General features: G+C 47.9%; 1 protein-coding gene across 2 annotated transcripts in view; it reads left to right on the top strand.

The window, feature by feature from the left end:
- Positions 1 to 15,408, top strand: part of LOC307223002 (neuropeptide FF receptor 1-like) — a 186,501-nt gene that overhangs the window by 1,480 nt on the left and 169,613 nt on the right. The window lies entirely within an intron of this gene.

Genomic DNA, 15,408 nt, shown 5'->3' with positions numbered 1-15,408 from the left:
CAGGGACACGGCAAGTCCAGGATCCTGTGGGAAAGTGCTTTCTCTGAGGGAAGTTGCTGAGAGTGGCTAGAGGGGTGGATTAGGACCTGGGAGACTAGAGTTCAAATCCTCCCTCTGCCATGAAGCAGCCAGTGTGGTGTAGTGGTTAAGAGCGGTGCACTCGTAATCTGGTGAACCGGGTTCGTGTCCCCGCTCCTCCACATGCAGCTGCTGGGTGACCCTGGGCTAGTCACACTTCTCTGAAGTCTCTCAGCCTCACTCACCTCACAGAGTGTTTGTTGTGGGGGAGGAAGGGAAGGAGATTGTTGGCCGCTTTGAGACTCCTTAGGGTAGTGACAAAGCGGGATATCAAATCCAAACTTCTCCTCCTCCTCCTCTATCTCTCAGCCTAACCTACCTCACAGGGTTGTTGTGAGGATCAAATGAGGAAGCAGACCAGAAGATCAACTCCACTAAGCCTTTCCAGCAGAACCTGCAAGATTACGAAAAGAGATGGGAAATGGAGCTCCAAAGGTAACTATGGAACAGGCCAGGCAAAATTACCCCTCATGCGTAACGTGGCTCTCTGGCGCTAATACCCAAGGTTTGGGGATTTCATCTTCTTTTTTTGCTACATAGCTCGGGCAACACAAAGCGTTGACTCTCTGCAAAAAACCCTGGATCCTCCAGCACTGAAGGTGTTTGAAATACCCGATTTAAAAGCCAATCTAGCAGTCAGCTTCCTTTGCCAGTAACTTTGCAGCCGGAAACTAGCGTTGCACTTGAAGGAAGGTAACTATTCAATACTTTTCAGAGGTGGCGACAGGTTGCGGCAAGCCCCTTTGCGCCCTGTTACCATAAAGGATTCTTCTGCATATGCTCATCTTAAAATGGAGCCCTCAACTCTGGAAGATGTCTCCAATGTGTCCTGCAAGTGGAGGATTCCAGTGGAGGTAGAACGAATGCTAGGAGGTTATAGAGTTGAACTGAAAGGCCTGGCCTTTCTTCCAGCAGCAATGACCAGATGACATAATAAATGGGAAACGGACATCAAAAGGTAACTATGCAACAGGGCAGGCCAAACGATCACCGATACGTGATGTGGCTGTGGGAGTAATCACTCTAAAATCAGGGCCTAGGATTTCATTGACAAATGCGTTAAGGGGTGGATTCTGCTGTATCCCTCAGCGCTCCATGTGCGTCCCTCCCCAAGCGGCGTGCTCGGTGGAAGAGGACGACCATCCCAGATCGAAGGAGGGTACCCTTCTTCGGTCAAGGGTATGTGATAGTTGCGCTCCCCTGCTAGAACCTGCAAACCTTTGGCTAAGCATCTTCCAAGAACACCATTTGAGACATAGTGCCTTACTTGGATGTGTCTGGAGTCTTGGAAGCTGGACTACCCTACGTTCTCCTACAAATGGACCTTCAGGGGTTTGCAGCTTCGAGCAGGGAAGCACAGCTCTCGTATACCCTTGACTGAAGAAGGGTGCACTCCTTCGATCTGGGATGGTCGTCCTCTTCCACCGAGCGCGCAGCTTCGGGAGGGACACACATGGTAACTAGAAAGTCCTCTTGAATTTGAAGAGGTGGTGACAGGCTCCGATACCTCCCAAGTCAAGCCAAAACGCTACATCACAATGATAGCAGCAATATAGATGGAGACATTCTGCCTGAAGGACATCTAGGTGAATAGCCCTTTGTTGGCTGGGAAGAAAATTTGTATTGTGTTCCATCTGCAACTTTTTGTGGTAAGACTCTTTCAGGTGGCGGTGACCGAGTCCTCAGAAGAGGCCCTATTCGGTGTCACCACAATGAAGCTCACCTGCAGGTAGGAGTGTCAGAATTCAGGCTCGGGTCAGAGGTATGTGCCTATCTCTCCAGGCACCGGCTGAATTCTTTCGACCTCCCTCCGGCGACCCCCGGCAGGAAAAACACACGAGGTCCGTTCCGGCGATTTTCCTCAGGCTGTGAGGAAAACACACCAACTGCTCTCCTCCTCCCTGCTCTCCAGCATATCCCCAGGGAGGGGAATCAGACACAGACAGAAATGCATCTACATTGCTTTTATTCCTGTCTTTCACTTCAGTACAGAGAAAACATGTCTGCTCTCTTCAACAAACAGAGAGAAACTCCAAACTCCACCCATGTACATCCTGTACAGGTCATATGACACACACAGAGCTCACATCCTGTGCTCAATAAGGAGAATGGACTGCCCCTTTGTTTCCATGGCAACAGTCACATACATCCTGTCTGGCTTTGCAGCCACAAGCAGCTGTCTGAGCTGCTGGAGCCTTTGCTTGCTGCTGCATTGCTGCTTTAGAATAACATACTCCCCCTAAAGTATCAATGCGTGCTGCGAGCAAAGCGTCATCCAGAGAAGAAAACAAACAGTTGTTATACTTATAACACTCCCCTGTTGTTTCAGTTCCACCCTTGGAACTACCCGCCACTGGTTTTACCAATGTACCTCTCTGGTTGTGTGACTTCCAAGGAATGAGTGCTTCTGCATTACCTTGGTTAGCAACTCTCTGTTGTGCCTTTGTCTCTGACTCAGACACAGCTTCAATTTGACCTTGGTCGTTTACAACAGCAACACATGCAATAGCTAGGTTTGCAAACTCCTTTGAATACCTCTTGGGTGGTACACCCTTCGTTGCTCTCTCAGACCTACGTAAGAGGTGCTGCTCTTCTCTGCTTTCTGGTTCAGCCTCTGAACTCTCTGAAGAACCAGTACTAAGCTTAATCAGTGGTTCATCCTCCTCTTCTGAGGGTCTAGTCATTGTGTGAGATTTCTTCTCAATGACTGTGACAACTGAGCTGTCTGAGCTATCGCTGTCATCATCAGTACTACTGAACTCAATAAGATCAAACTCATCATCATCATCATCAGAATCATCATCATCTCCTGTGGGAAATGTGTGAACAATCACTCTCTCCTGTTCAGGAGCACTCTCTAGAAAATTTGTATTGTGTTCCATCTGCAACTTTTTGTGGTAAGACTCTTTCAGGTGGCGGTGACCGAGTCCTCAGAAGAGGCCCTATTCGGTGTCACCACAATGAAGCTCACCTGCAGGTAGGAGAACACTTCTTCTTTTGTTGCAGCTCCTCTTTTCTTCCAGCTTCGCAGAGCTCACTGTACCTGAAGCAGATCTGTTCAGTTGATGAGAAAGAAGATGCAATGTGAGGAAGAGCTCTTGATACATCAAGAAAAAGCCTGCAGTGAGAGTCACCAGCATCAGGACAGTGCTGCTTGAGGTAAATTCACGTTCCACCACCCCGTTGGTTTCTTTTTATTCAGGCAATGTTTTTTGGATTGCTCTCCCGTTTTTCCCATTTTCTTTTCTGGTTTTCTCTTCCCAGTTTTCTCCAAAGATCCTGCAAGGCTCAAATGAAATGAACGCTCTTCCCAAAAACAAGACACTATTTTCTGGAGGATTGGTGGAAGGCGGATGGGGATAAGCTAGTGACTCTAGATCGCAACGCAACAGAAGGAGCTGCCAGACACATGAAGTCGCCAACACTCAGATGAAGCCACCTCTTCCTGCAGAGTCACAGAAGTCACGGTGGACGTATTTTACAAACAAACAAGCAAACCAAGAATCAAAAAACTCTTTCCATGGAATTGGTGTGGTGGGGCTGGGGAGAAACTAGGAACTGTGGATTGCTTTTCACACCCCAAGAGAAGGAACTGCCGGGCGCACAAAGTCACCCTTCAAAGGGACAAACTCAGAAAAATACCAAGATGGAGATGTTAAAGAGAATCCAGAAAACAAAAAATACTTAACGGGAAAAGCCAAGAGAAAAGGAAGAGAAATGAAGGAATATGAAGTGAGCTCAAGTTTCAGTTACCTTTCAAACTAGTCTTTGGATGAAAAGAAGGAGCACATGGATATGAGGTCTGCTTCAAGCAGATGGAAAATGAGTAGGGAAAATAAAAGGCATTTCTTTCACGAGGCAACTAGAGAAGTCGTTCCCTGACAAGAAAGTTGGGGTTTTTTGTTGCTGAAGCTAGAAATGTGCATGGGGAGAAAAAAGAAAGAAGATAAGGAGAGGACAAAACCACGCCTTCTAATTTCATGTTGGCTCAGGTTGCCTCGGACGGAGAGAGAGATAGGTAAGTTGAAAACTTGCTGGAAAGGCAAAGAAAGCATTTTGAAGATGAAGCTGCTGATGGCGACTGGAGAGGGACTGCTCAGGGACACGGCAAGTCCAGGATCCTGTGGGAAAGTGCTTTCTCTGAGGGAAGTTTCTGAGAGTGGCTAGAGGGGTGGATTAGGACCTGGGAGACTAGAGTTCAAATCCTCCCTCTGCCATGAAGCAGCCAGTGTGGTGTAGTGGTTAAGAGCGGTGCACTCGTAATCTGGTGAACCGGGTTCGTGTCCCCGCTCCTCCACATGCAGCTGCTGGGTGACCCTGGGCTAGTCACACTTCTCTGAAGTCTCTCAGCCTCACTCACCTCACAGAGTGTTTGTTGTGGGGGAGGAAGGGAAAGGAGATTGTTGGCCGCTTTGAGACTCCTTAGGGTAGTGATAAAGCGGGATATCAAATCCAAACTCCTCCTCCTCCTCCTCTATCTCTCAGCCTAACCTACCTCACAGGGTTGTTGTGAGGATCAAATGAGGAAGCAGACCAGAAGATCAACTCCACTCAGCCTTTCCAGCAGAACCTGCAAGATTACGAAAAGAGATGGGAAATGGAGCTCCAAAGGTAACTATGGAACAGGCCAGGCAAAATTACCCCTCATGCGTAACGTGGCTCTCTGGCGCTAATACCCAAGGTTTGGGGATTTCATCTTCTTTTTTTGCTACATAGCTCGGGCAACACAAAGCGTTGACTCTCTGCAAAAAACCCTGGATCCTCCAGCACTGAAGGTGTTTGAAATACCCGATTTAAAAGCCAATCTAGCAGTCAGCTTCCTTTGCCAGTAACTTTGCAGCCGGAAACTAGCGTTGCACTTGAAGGAAGGTAACTATTCAATACTTTTCAGAGGTGGCGACAGGTTGCGGCAAGCCCCTTTGCGCCCTGTTACCATAAAGGATTCTTCTGCATATGCTCATCTTAAAATGGAGCCCTCAACTCTGGAAGATGTCTCCAATGTGTCCTGCAAGTGGAGGATTCCAGTGGAGGTAGAACGAATGCTAGGAGGTTATAGAGTTGAACTGAAAGGCCTGGCCTTTCTTCCAGCAGCAATGACCAGATGACATAATAAATGGGAAACGGACATCAAAAGGTAACTATGCAACAGGGCAGGCCAAACTATCACTGATACGTGATGTGGCTGTGGGAGTAATCACTCTAAAATCAGGGCCTAGGATTTCATTGACAAATGCGTTAAGGGGTGGATTCTGCTGTATCCCTCAGCGCTCCATGTGCGTCCCTCCCCAAGCGGCGTGCTCGGTGGAAGAGGACGACCATCCCAGATCGAAGGAGGGTACCCTTCTTCGGTCAAGGGTATGTGATAGTTGCGCTCCCCTGCTAGAACCTGCAAACCTTTGGCTAAGCATCTTCCAAGAACACCATTTGAGACATAGTGCCTTACTTGGATGTGTCTGGAGTCTTGGAAGCTGGACTACCCTACGTTCTCCTACAAATGGACCTTCAGGGGTTTGCAGCTTTGAGCAGGGAAGCACAGCTCTCGTATACCCTTGACTGAAGAAGGGTGCACTCCTTCGATCTGGGATGGTCGTCCTCTTCCACCGAGCGCGCAGCTTCGGGAGGGACACACATGGTAACTAGAAAGTCCTCTTGAATTTGAAGAGGTGGTGACAGGCTCCGATACCTCCCAAGTCAAGCCAAAACGCTACATCACAATGATAGCAGCAATATAGATGGAGACATTCTGCCTGAAGGACATCTAGGTGAATAGCCCTTTCTTGGCTGGGAAGAAAATTTGTATTGTGTTCCATCTGCAACTTTTTGTGGTAAGACTCTTTCAGGTGGCGGTGACCGAGTCCTCAGAAGAGGCCCTATTCGGTGTCACCACAATGAAGCTCACCTGCAGGTAGGAGAACACTTCTTCTTTTGTTGCGGCTCCTCTTTTCTTCCAGCTTCGCAGAGCTCACTGTACCTGAAGCAGATCTGTTCAGTTGATGAGAAAGAAGATGCAATGTGAGGAAGAGCTCTTGATACATCAAGAAAAAGCCTGCAGTGAGAGTCACCAGCATCAGGACAGTGCTGCTTGAGGTAAATTCACGTTCCACCACCCCGTTGGTTTCTTTTTATTCAGGCAATGTTTTTTGGATTGCTCTCCCGTTTTTCCCATTTTCTTTTCTGGTTTTCTCTTCCCAGTTTTCTCCAAAGATCCTGCAAGGCTCAAATGAAATGAACGCTCTTCCCCAAAACAAGACACTATTTTCTGGAGGATTGGTGGAAGGCGGCTGGGGATAAGCTAGTGACTCTAGATCGCAACGCAACAGAAGGAGCTGCCAGACACATGAAGTCGCCAACACTCAGATGAAGCCACCTCTTCCTGCAGAGTCACAGAAGTCACGGTGGACGTATTTTACAAACAAACAAGCAAACCAAGAATCAAAAAACTCTTTCCATGGAATTGGTGTGGTGGGGCTGGGGAGAAACTAGGAACTGTGGATTGCTTTTCACACCCCAAGAGAAGGAACTGCCGGGCGCACAAAGTCACCCTTCAAAGGGACAAACTCAGAAAAATACCAAGATGGAGATGTTAAAGAGAATCCAGAAAACAAAAAATACTTAACGGGAAAAGCCAAGAGAAAAGGAAGAGAAATGAAGGAATATGAAGTGAGCTCAAGTTTGAGTTACCTTTCAAACTAGTCTTTGGATGAAAAGAAGGAGCACATGGATATGAGGTCTGCTTCAAGCAGATGGAAAATGAGTAGGGAAAATAAAAGGCATTTCTTTCACGAGGCAACTAGAGAAGTCGTTCCCTGACAAGAAAGTTGGGGTTTTTTGTTGCTGAAGCTAGAAATGTGCATGGGGAGAAAAAAGAAAGAAGATAAGGAGAGGACAAAACCACGCCTTCTAATTTCATGTTGGCTCAGGTTGCCTCGGACGGAGAGAGAGATACGTAAGTTGAAAACTTGCTGGAAAGGCAAAGAAAGCATTTTGAAGATGAAGCTGCTGATGGCGACTGGAGAGGGACTGCTCAGGGACACGGCAAGTCCAGGATCCTGTGGGAAAGTGCTTTCTCTGAGGGAAGTTGCTGAGAGTGGCTAGAGGGGTGGATTAGGACCTGGGAGACTAGAGTTCAAATCCTCCCTCTGCCATGAAGCAGCCAGTGTGGTGTAGTGGTTAAGAGCGGTGCACTCGTAATCTGGTGAACCGGGTTCGTGTCCCCGCTCCTCCACATGCAGCTGCTGGGTGACCCTGGGCTAGTCACACTTCTCTGAAGTCTCTCAGCCTCACTCACCTCACAGAGTGTTTGTTGTGGGGGAGGAAGGGAAAGGAGATTGTTGGCCGCTTTGAGACTCCTTAGGGGAGTGATAAAGCGGGATATCAAATCCAAACTCCTCCTCCTCCTCCTCCTCTATCTCTATCCTAACCTACCTCACCGGGTTGTTGTGAGGATCAAATGAGGAAGCAGACCAGAAGATCAACTCCACTAAGCCTTTCCAGCAGAACCTGCAAGGTTATGAAAAGAGATGGGAAATGGAGCTCCAAAGGTAACTATGGAACAGGCCAGGCAAAATTACCCCTCATGCGTAACGTGGCTCTCTGGCGCTAATACCCAAGGTTTGGGGATTTCATCTTCTTTTTTTGCTACATAGCTCGGGCAACACAAAGCGTTGACTCTCTGCAAAAAACCCTGGATCCTCCAGCACTGAAGGTGTTTGAAATACCCGATTTAAAAGCCAATCTAGCAGTCAGCTTCCTTTGCCAGTAACTTTGCAGCCGGAAACTAGCGTTGCATTTGAAGGAAGGTAACTATTCAATACTTTTCAGAGGTGGCGACAGGTTGCGGCAAGCCCCTTTGCGCCCTGTTACCATAAAGGATTCTTCTGCATATGCTCATCTTAAAATGGAGCCCTCAACTCTGGAAGGTGTCTCCAATGTGTCCTGCAAGTGGAGGATTCCAGTGGAGGTAGAACGAATGCTAGGAGGTTATAGAGTTGAACTGAAAGGCCTGGCCTTTCTTCCAGCAGCAATGACCAGATGACATAATAAATGGGAAACGGACATCAAAAGGTAACTATGCAACAGGGCAGGCCAAACGATCACCGATACGTGATGTGGCTGTGGGAGTAATCACTCTAAAATCAGGGCCTAGGATTTCATTGACAAATGCGTTAAGGGGTGGATTCTGCTGTATCCCTCAGCGCTCCATGTGCGTCCCTCCCCAAGCGGCGTGCTCGGTGGAAGAGGACGACCATCCCAGATGGAAGGAGGGTACCCTTCTTCGGTCAAGGGTATGTGATAGTTGCGCTCCCCTGCTAGAACCTGCAAACCTTTGGCTAAGCATCTTCCAAGAACACCATTTGAGACATAGTGCCTTACTTGGATGTGTCTGGAGTCTTGGAAGCTGGACTACCCTACGTTCTCCTACAAATGGACCTTCAGGGGTTTGCAGCTTCGAGCAGGGAAGCACAGCTCTCGTATACCCTTGACTGAAGAAGGGTGCACTCCTTCGATCTGGGATGGTCGTCCTCTTCCACCGAGCGCGCAGCTTCGGGAGGGACACACATGGGAACTAGAAAGTCCTCTTGAATTTGAAGAGGTGGTGACAGGCTCCGATACCTCCCAAGTCAAGCCAAAACGCTACATCACAATGATAGCAGCAATATAGATGGAGACATTCTGCCTGAAGGACATCTAGGTGAATAGCCCTTTCTTGGCTGGGAAGAAAATTTGTATTGTGTTCCATCTGCAACTTTTTGTGGTAAGACTCTTTCAGGTGGCGGTGACCGAGTCCTCAGAAGAGGCCCTATTCGGTGTCACCACAATGAAGCTCACCTGCAGGTAGGAGAACACTTCTTCTTTTGTTGCAGCTCCTCTTTTCTTCCAGCTTCGCAGAGCTCACTGTACCTGAAGCAGATCTGTTCAGTTGATGAGAAAGAAGATGCAATGTGAGGAAGAGCTCTTGATACATCAAGAAAAAGCCTGCAGTGAGAGTCACCAGCATCAGGACAGTGCTGCTTGAGGTAAATTCACGTTCCACCACCCCGTTGGTTTCTTTTTATTCAGGCAATGTTTTTTGGATTGCTCTCCCGTTTTTCCCATTTTCTTTTCTGGTTTTCTCTTCCCAGTTTTCTCCAAAGATCCTGCAAGGCTCAAATGAAATGAACGCTCTTCCCCAAAACAAGACACTATTTTCTGGAGGATTGGTGGAAGGCGGCTGGGGATAAGCTAGTGACTCTAGATCGCAACGCAACAGAAGGAGCTGCCAGACACATGAAGTCGCCAACACTCAGATGAAGCCACCTCTTCCTGCAGAGTCACAGAAGTCACGGTGGACGTATTTTACAAACAAACAAGCAAACCAAGAATCAAAAAACTCTTTCCATGGAATTGGTGTGGTGGGGCTGGGGAGAAACTAGGAACTGTGGATTGCTTTTCACACCCCAAGAGAAGGAACTGCCGGGCGCACAAAGTCACCCTTCAAAGGGACAAACTCAGAAAAATACCAAGATGGAGATGTTAAAGAGAATCCAGAAAACAAAAAATACTTAACGGGAAAAGCCAAGAGAAAAGGAAGAGAAATGAAGGAATATGAAGTGAGCTCAAGTTTGAGTTACCTTTCAAACTAGTCTTTGGATGAAAAGAAGGAGCACATGGATATGAGGTCTGCTTCAAGCAGATGGAAAATGAGTAGGGAAAATAGAAGGCATTTCTTTCACGAGGCAACTAGAGAAGTCGTTCCCTGACAAGAAAGTTGGGGTTTTTTGTTGCTGAAGCTAGAAATGTGCATGTGGAGAAAAAAGAAAGAAGATAAGGAGAGGACAAAACCACGCCTTCTAATTTCATGTTGGCTCAGGTTGCCTCGGACGGAGAGAGAGATAGGTAAGTTGAAAACTTGCTGGAAAGGCAAAGAAAGCATTTTGAAGATGAAGCTGCTGATGGCGACTGGAGAGGGACTGCTCAGGGACACGGCAAGTCCAGGATCCTGTGGGAAAGTGCTTTCTCTGAGGGAAGTTGCTGAGAGTGGCTAGAGGGGTGGATTAGGACCTGGGAGACTAGAGTTCAAATCCTCCCTCTGCCATGAAGCAGCCAGTGTGGTGTAGTGGTTAAGAGCGGTGCACTCGTAATCTGGTGAACCGGGTTCGTGTCCCCGCTCCTCCACATGCAGCTGCTGGGTGACCCTGGGCTAGTCACACTTCTCTGAAGTCTCTCAGCCTCACTCACCTCACAGAGTGTTTGTTGTGGGGGAGGAAGGGAAAGGAGATTGTTGGCCGCTTTGAGATGAGACTCCTTAGGGTAGTGATAAAGCAGGATATCAAATCCAAACTCCTCCTCCTCCTCCTCTATCTCTCAGCCTAACCTACCTCACAGGGTTGTTGTGAGGATCAAATGAGGAAGCAGACCAGAAGATCAACTCCACTCAGCCTTTCCAGCAGAACCTGCAAGATTACGAAAAGAGATGGGAAATGGAGCTCCAAAGGTAACTATGGAACAGGCCAGGCAAAATTACCCCTCATGCGTAACGTGGCTCTCTGGCGCTAATACCCAAGGTTTGGGGATTTCATCTTCTTTTTTTGCTACATAGCTTGGGCAACACAAAGCGTTGACTCTCTGCAAAAAACCCTGGATCCTCCAGCACTGAAGGTGTTTGAAATACCCGATTTAAAAGCCAATCTAGCAGTCAGCTTCCTTTGCCAGTAACTTTGCAGCCGGAAGCTAGCGTTGCACTTGAAGGAAGGTAACTATTCAATACTTTTCAGAGGTGGCGACAGGTTGCGGCAAGCCCCTTTGCGCCCTGTTACCATAAAGGATTCTTCTGCATATGCTCAACTTAAAATGGAGCCCTCAACTCTGGAAGATGTCTCCAATGTGTCCTGCAAGTGGAGGATTCCAGTGGAGGTAGAACGAATGCTAGGAGGTTATAGAGTTGAACTGAAAGGCCTGGCCTTTCTTCCAGCAGCAATGACCAGATGACATAATAAATGGGAAACGGACATCAAAAGGTAACTATGCAACAGGGCAGGCCAAACTATCACCGATACGTGATGTGGCTGTGGGAGTAATCACTCTAAAATCAGGGCCTAGGATTTCATTGACAAATGCGTTAAGGGGTGGATTCTGCTGTATCCCTCAGCGCTCCATGTGCGTCCCTCCCCAAGCGGCGTGCTCGGTGGAAGAGGACGACCATCCCAGATGGAAGGAGGGTACCCTTCTTCGGTCAAGGGTATGTGATAGTTGCGCTCCCCTGCTAGAACCTGCAAACCTTTGGCTAAGCATCTTCCAAGAACACCATTTGAGACATAGTGCCTTACTTGGATGTGTCTGGAGTCTTGGAAGCTGGACTACCCTACGTTCTCCTACAAATGGACCTTCAGGGGTTTGCAGCTTCGAGCAGGGAAGCACAGCTCTCGTATACCCTTGACTGAAGAAGGGTGCACTCCTTCGATCTGGGATGGTCGTCCTCTTCCACCGAGCGCGCAGCTTCGGGAGGGACACACATGGGAACTAGAAAGTCCTCTTGAATTTGAAGAGGTGGTGACAGGCTCCGATACCTCCCAAGTCAAGCCAAAACGCTACATCACAATGATAGCAGCAATATAGATGGAGACATTCTGCCTGAAGGACATCTAGGTGAATAGCCCTTTCTTGGCTGGGAAGAAAATTTGTATTGTGTTCCATCTGCAACTTTTTGTGGTAAGACTCTTTCAGGTGGCGGTGACCGAGTCCTCAGAAGAGGCCCTATTCGGTGTCACCACAATGAAGCTCACCTGCAGGTAGGAGAACACTTCTTCTTTTGTTGCAGCTCCTCTTTTCTTCCAGCTTCGCAGAGCTCACTGTACCTGAAGCAGATCTGTTCAGTTGATGAGAAAGAAGATGCAATGTGAGGAAGAGCTCTTGATACATCAAGAAAAAGCCTGCAGTGAGAGTCACCAGCATCAGGACAGTGCTGCTTGAGGTAAATTCACGTTCCACCACCCCGTTGGTTTCTTTTTATTCAGGCAATGTTTTTTGGATTGCTCTCCCGTTTTTCCCATTTTCTTTTCTGGTTTTCTCTTCCCAGTTTTCTCCAAAGATCCTGCAAGGCTCAAATGAAATGAACGCTCTTCCCCAAAACAAGACACTATTTTCTGGAGGATTGGTGGAAGGCGGCTGGGGATAAGCTAGTGACTCTAGATCGCAACGCAACAGAAGGAGCTGCCAGACACATGAAGTCGCCAACACTCAGATGAAGCCACCTCTTCCTGCAGAGTCACAGAAGTCACGGTGGACGTATTTTACAAACAAACAAGCAAACCAAGAATCAAAAAACTCTTTCCATGGAATTGGTGTGGTGGGGCTGGGGAGAAACTAGGAACTGTGGATTGCTTTTCACACCCCAAGAGAAGGAACTGCCGGGCGCACAAAGTCACCCTTCAAAGGGACAAACTCAGAAAAATACCAAGATGGAGATGTTAAAGAGAATCCAGAAAACAAAAAATACTTAACGGGAAAAGCCAAGAGAAAAGGAAGAGAAATGAAGGAATATGAAGTGAGCTCAAGTTTCAGTTACCTTTCAAACTAGTCTTTGGATGAAAAGAAGGAGCACATGGATATGAGGTCTGCTTCAAGCAGATGGAAAATGAGTAGGGAAAATAGAAGGCATTTCTTTCACGAGGCAACTAGAGAAGTCGTTCCCTGACAAGAAAGTTGGGGTTTTTTGTTGCTGAAGCTAGAAATGTGCATGGGGAGAAAAAAGAAAGAAGATAAGGAGAGGACAAAACCACGCCTTCTAATTTCATGTTGGCTCAGGTTGCCTCGGACGGAGAGAGAGATAGGTAAGTTGAAAACTTGCTGGAAAGGCAAAGAAAGCATTTTGAAGATGAAGCTGCTGATGGCGACTGGAGAGGGACTGCTCAGGGACACGGCAAGTCCAGGATCCTGTGGGAAAGTGCTTTCTCTGAGGGAAGTTGCTGAGAGTGGCTAGAGGGGTGGATTAGGACCTGGGAGACTAGAGTTCAAATCCTCCCTCTGCCATGAAGCAGCCAGTGTGGTGTAGTGGTTAAGAGCGGTGCACTCGTAATCTGGTGAACCGGGTTCGTGTCCCCGCTCCTCCACATGCAGCTGCTGGGTGACCCTGGGCTAGTCACACTTCTCTGAAGTCTCTCAGCCTCACTCACCTCACAGAGTGTTTGTTGTGGGGGAGGAAGGGAAAGGAGATTGTTGGCCGCTTTGAGACTCCTTAGGGTAGTGATAAAGCGGGATATCAAATCCAAACTCCTCCTCCTCCTCCTCCTCTTATCTCTCAGCCTAACCTACCTCACAGGGTTGTTGTGAGGATCAAATGAGGAAGCAGACCAGAAGATCAACTCCACTCAGCCTTTCCAGCAGAACCTGCAAGATTACGAAAAGAGATGGGAAATGGAGCTCCAAAGGTAACTATGGAACAGGCCAGGCAAAATTACCCCTCATGCGTAACGTGGCTCTCTGGCGCTAATACCCAAGGTTTGGGGATTTCATCTTCTTTTTTTGCTACATAGCTCGGGCAACACAAAGCGTTGACTCTCTGCAAAAAACCCTGGATCCTCCAGCACTGAAGGTGTTTGAAATACCCGATTTAAAAGCCAATCTAGCAGTCAGCTTCCTTTGCCAGTAACTTTGCAGCCGGAAACTAGCGTTGCACTTGAAGGAAGGTAACTATTCAATACTTTTCAGAGGTGGCGACAGGTTGCGGCAAGCCCCTTTGCGCCCTGTTACCATAAAGGATTCTTCTGCATATGCTCATCTTAAAATGGAGCCCTCAACTCTGGAAGATGTCTCCAATGTGTCCTGCAAGTGGAGGATTCCAGTGGAGGTAGAACGAATGCTAGGAGGTTATAGAGTTGAACTGAAAGGCCTGGCCTTTCTTCCAGCAGCAATGACCAGATGACATAATAAATGGGAAACGGACATCAAAAGGTAACTATGCAACAGGGCAGGCCAAACTATCACCGATACGTGATGTGGCTGTGGGAGTAATCACTCTAAAATCAGGGCCTAGGATTTCATTGACAAATGCGTTAAGGGGTGGATTCTGCTGCGTCCCTCCCCAAGCGGCGTGCTCGGTGGAAGAGGACGACCATCCCAGATCGAAGGAGGGTACCCTTCTTCGGTCAAGGGTATGTGATAGTTGCGCTCCCCTGCTAGAACCTGCAAACCTTTGGCTAAGCATCTTCCAAGAACACCATTTGAGACATAGTGCCTTACTTGGATGTGTCTGGAGTCTTGGAAGCTGGACTACCCTACGTTCTCCTACAAATGGACCTTCAGGGGTTTGCAGCTTCGAGCAGGGAAGCACAGCTCTCGTATACCCTTGACTGAAGAAGGGTGCACTCCTTCGATCTGGGATGGTCGTCCTCTTCCACCGAGCGCGCAGCTTCGGGAGGGACACACATGGTAACTAGAAAGTCCTCTTGAATTTGAAGAGGTGGTGACAGGCTCCGATACCTCCCAAGTCAAGCCAAAACGCTACATCACAATGATAGCAGCAATATAGATGGAGACATTCTGCCTGAAGGACATCTAGGTGAATAGCCCTTTGTTGGCTGGGAAGAAAATTTGTATTGTGTTCCATCTGCAACTTTTTGTGGTAAGACTCTTTCAGGTGGCGGTGACCGAGTCCTCAGAAGAGGCCCTATTCGGTGTCACCACAATGAAGCTCACCTGCAGGTAGGAGAACACTTCTTCTTTTGTTGCAGCTCCTCTTTTCTTCCAGCTTCGCAGAGCTCACTGTACCTGAAGCAGATCTGTTCAGTTGATGAGAAAGAAGATGCAATGTGAGGAAGAGCTCTTGATACATCAAGAAAAAGCCTGCAGTGAGAGTCACCAGCATCAGGACAGTGCTGCTTGAGGTAAATTCACGTTCCACCACCCCGTTGGTTTCTTTTTATTCAGGCAATGTTTTTTGGATTGCTCTCCCGTTTTTCCCATTTTCTTTTCTGGTTTTCTCTTCCCAGTTTTCTCCAAAGATCCTGCAAGGCTCAAATGAAATGAACGCTCTTCCCCAAAACAAGACACTATTTTCTGGAGGATTGGTGGAAGGCGGATGGGGATAAGCTAGTGACTCTAGATCGCAACGCAACAGAAGGAGCTGCCAGACACATGAAGTCGCCAACACTCAGATGAAGCCACCTCTTCCTGCAGAGTCACAGAAGTCACGGTGGACGTATTTTACAAACAAACAAGCAAACCAAGAATCAAAAAACTCTTTCCATGGAATTGGTGTGGTGGGGCTGGGGAGAAACTAGGAACTGTGGATTGCTTTTCACACCCCAAGAGAAGGAACTGCCGGGCGCACAAAGTCACCCTTCAAAGGGACAA

This window comes from Podarcis cretensis (genome assembly GCF_951804945.1).
Source record: "Podarcis cretensis genome assembly, chromosome: 8".
Classification (NCBI taxonomy): Eukaryota; Metazoa; Chordata; class Lepidosauria; order Squamata; family Lacertidae; genus Podarcis; species Podarcis cretensis.
Note: the sequence above shows the minus strand (reverse complement) of the source record. Positions and strands in the feature narration are given on the sequence as shown.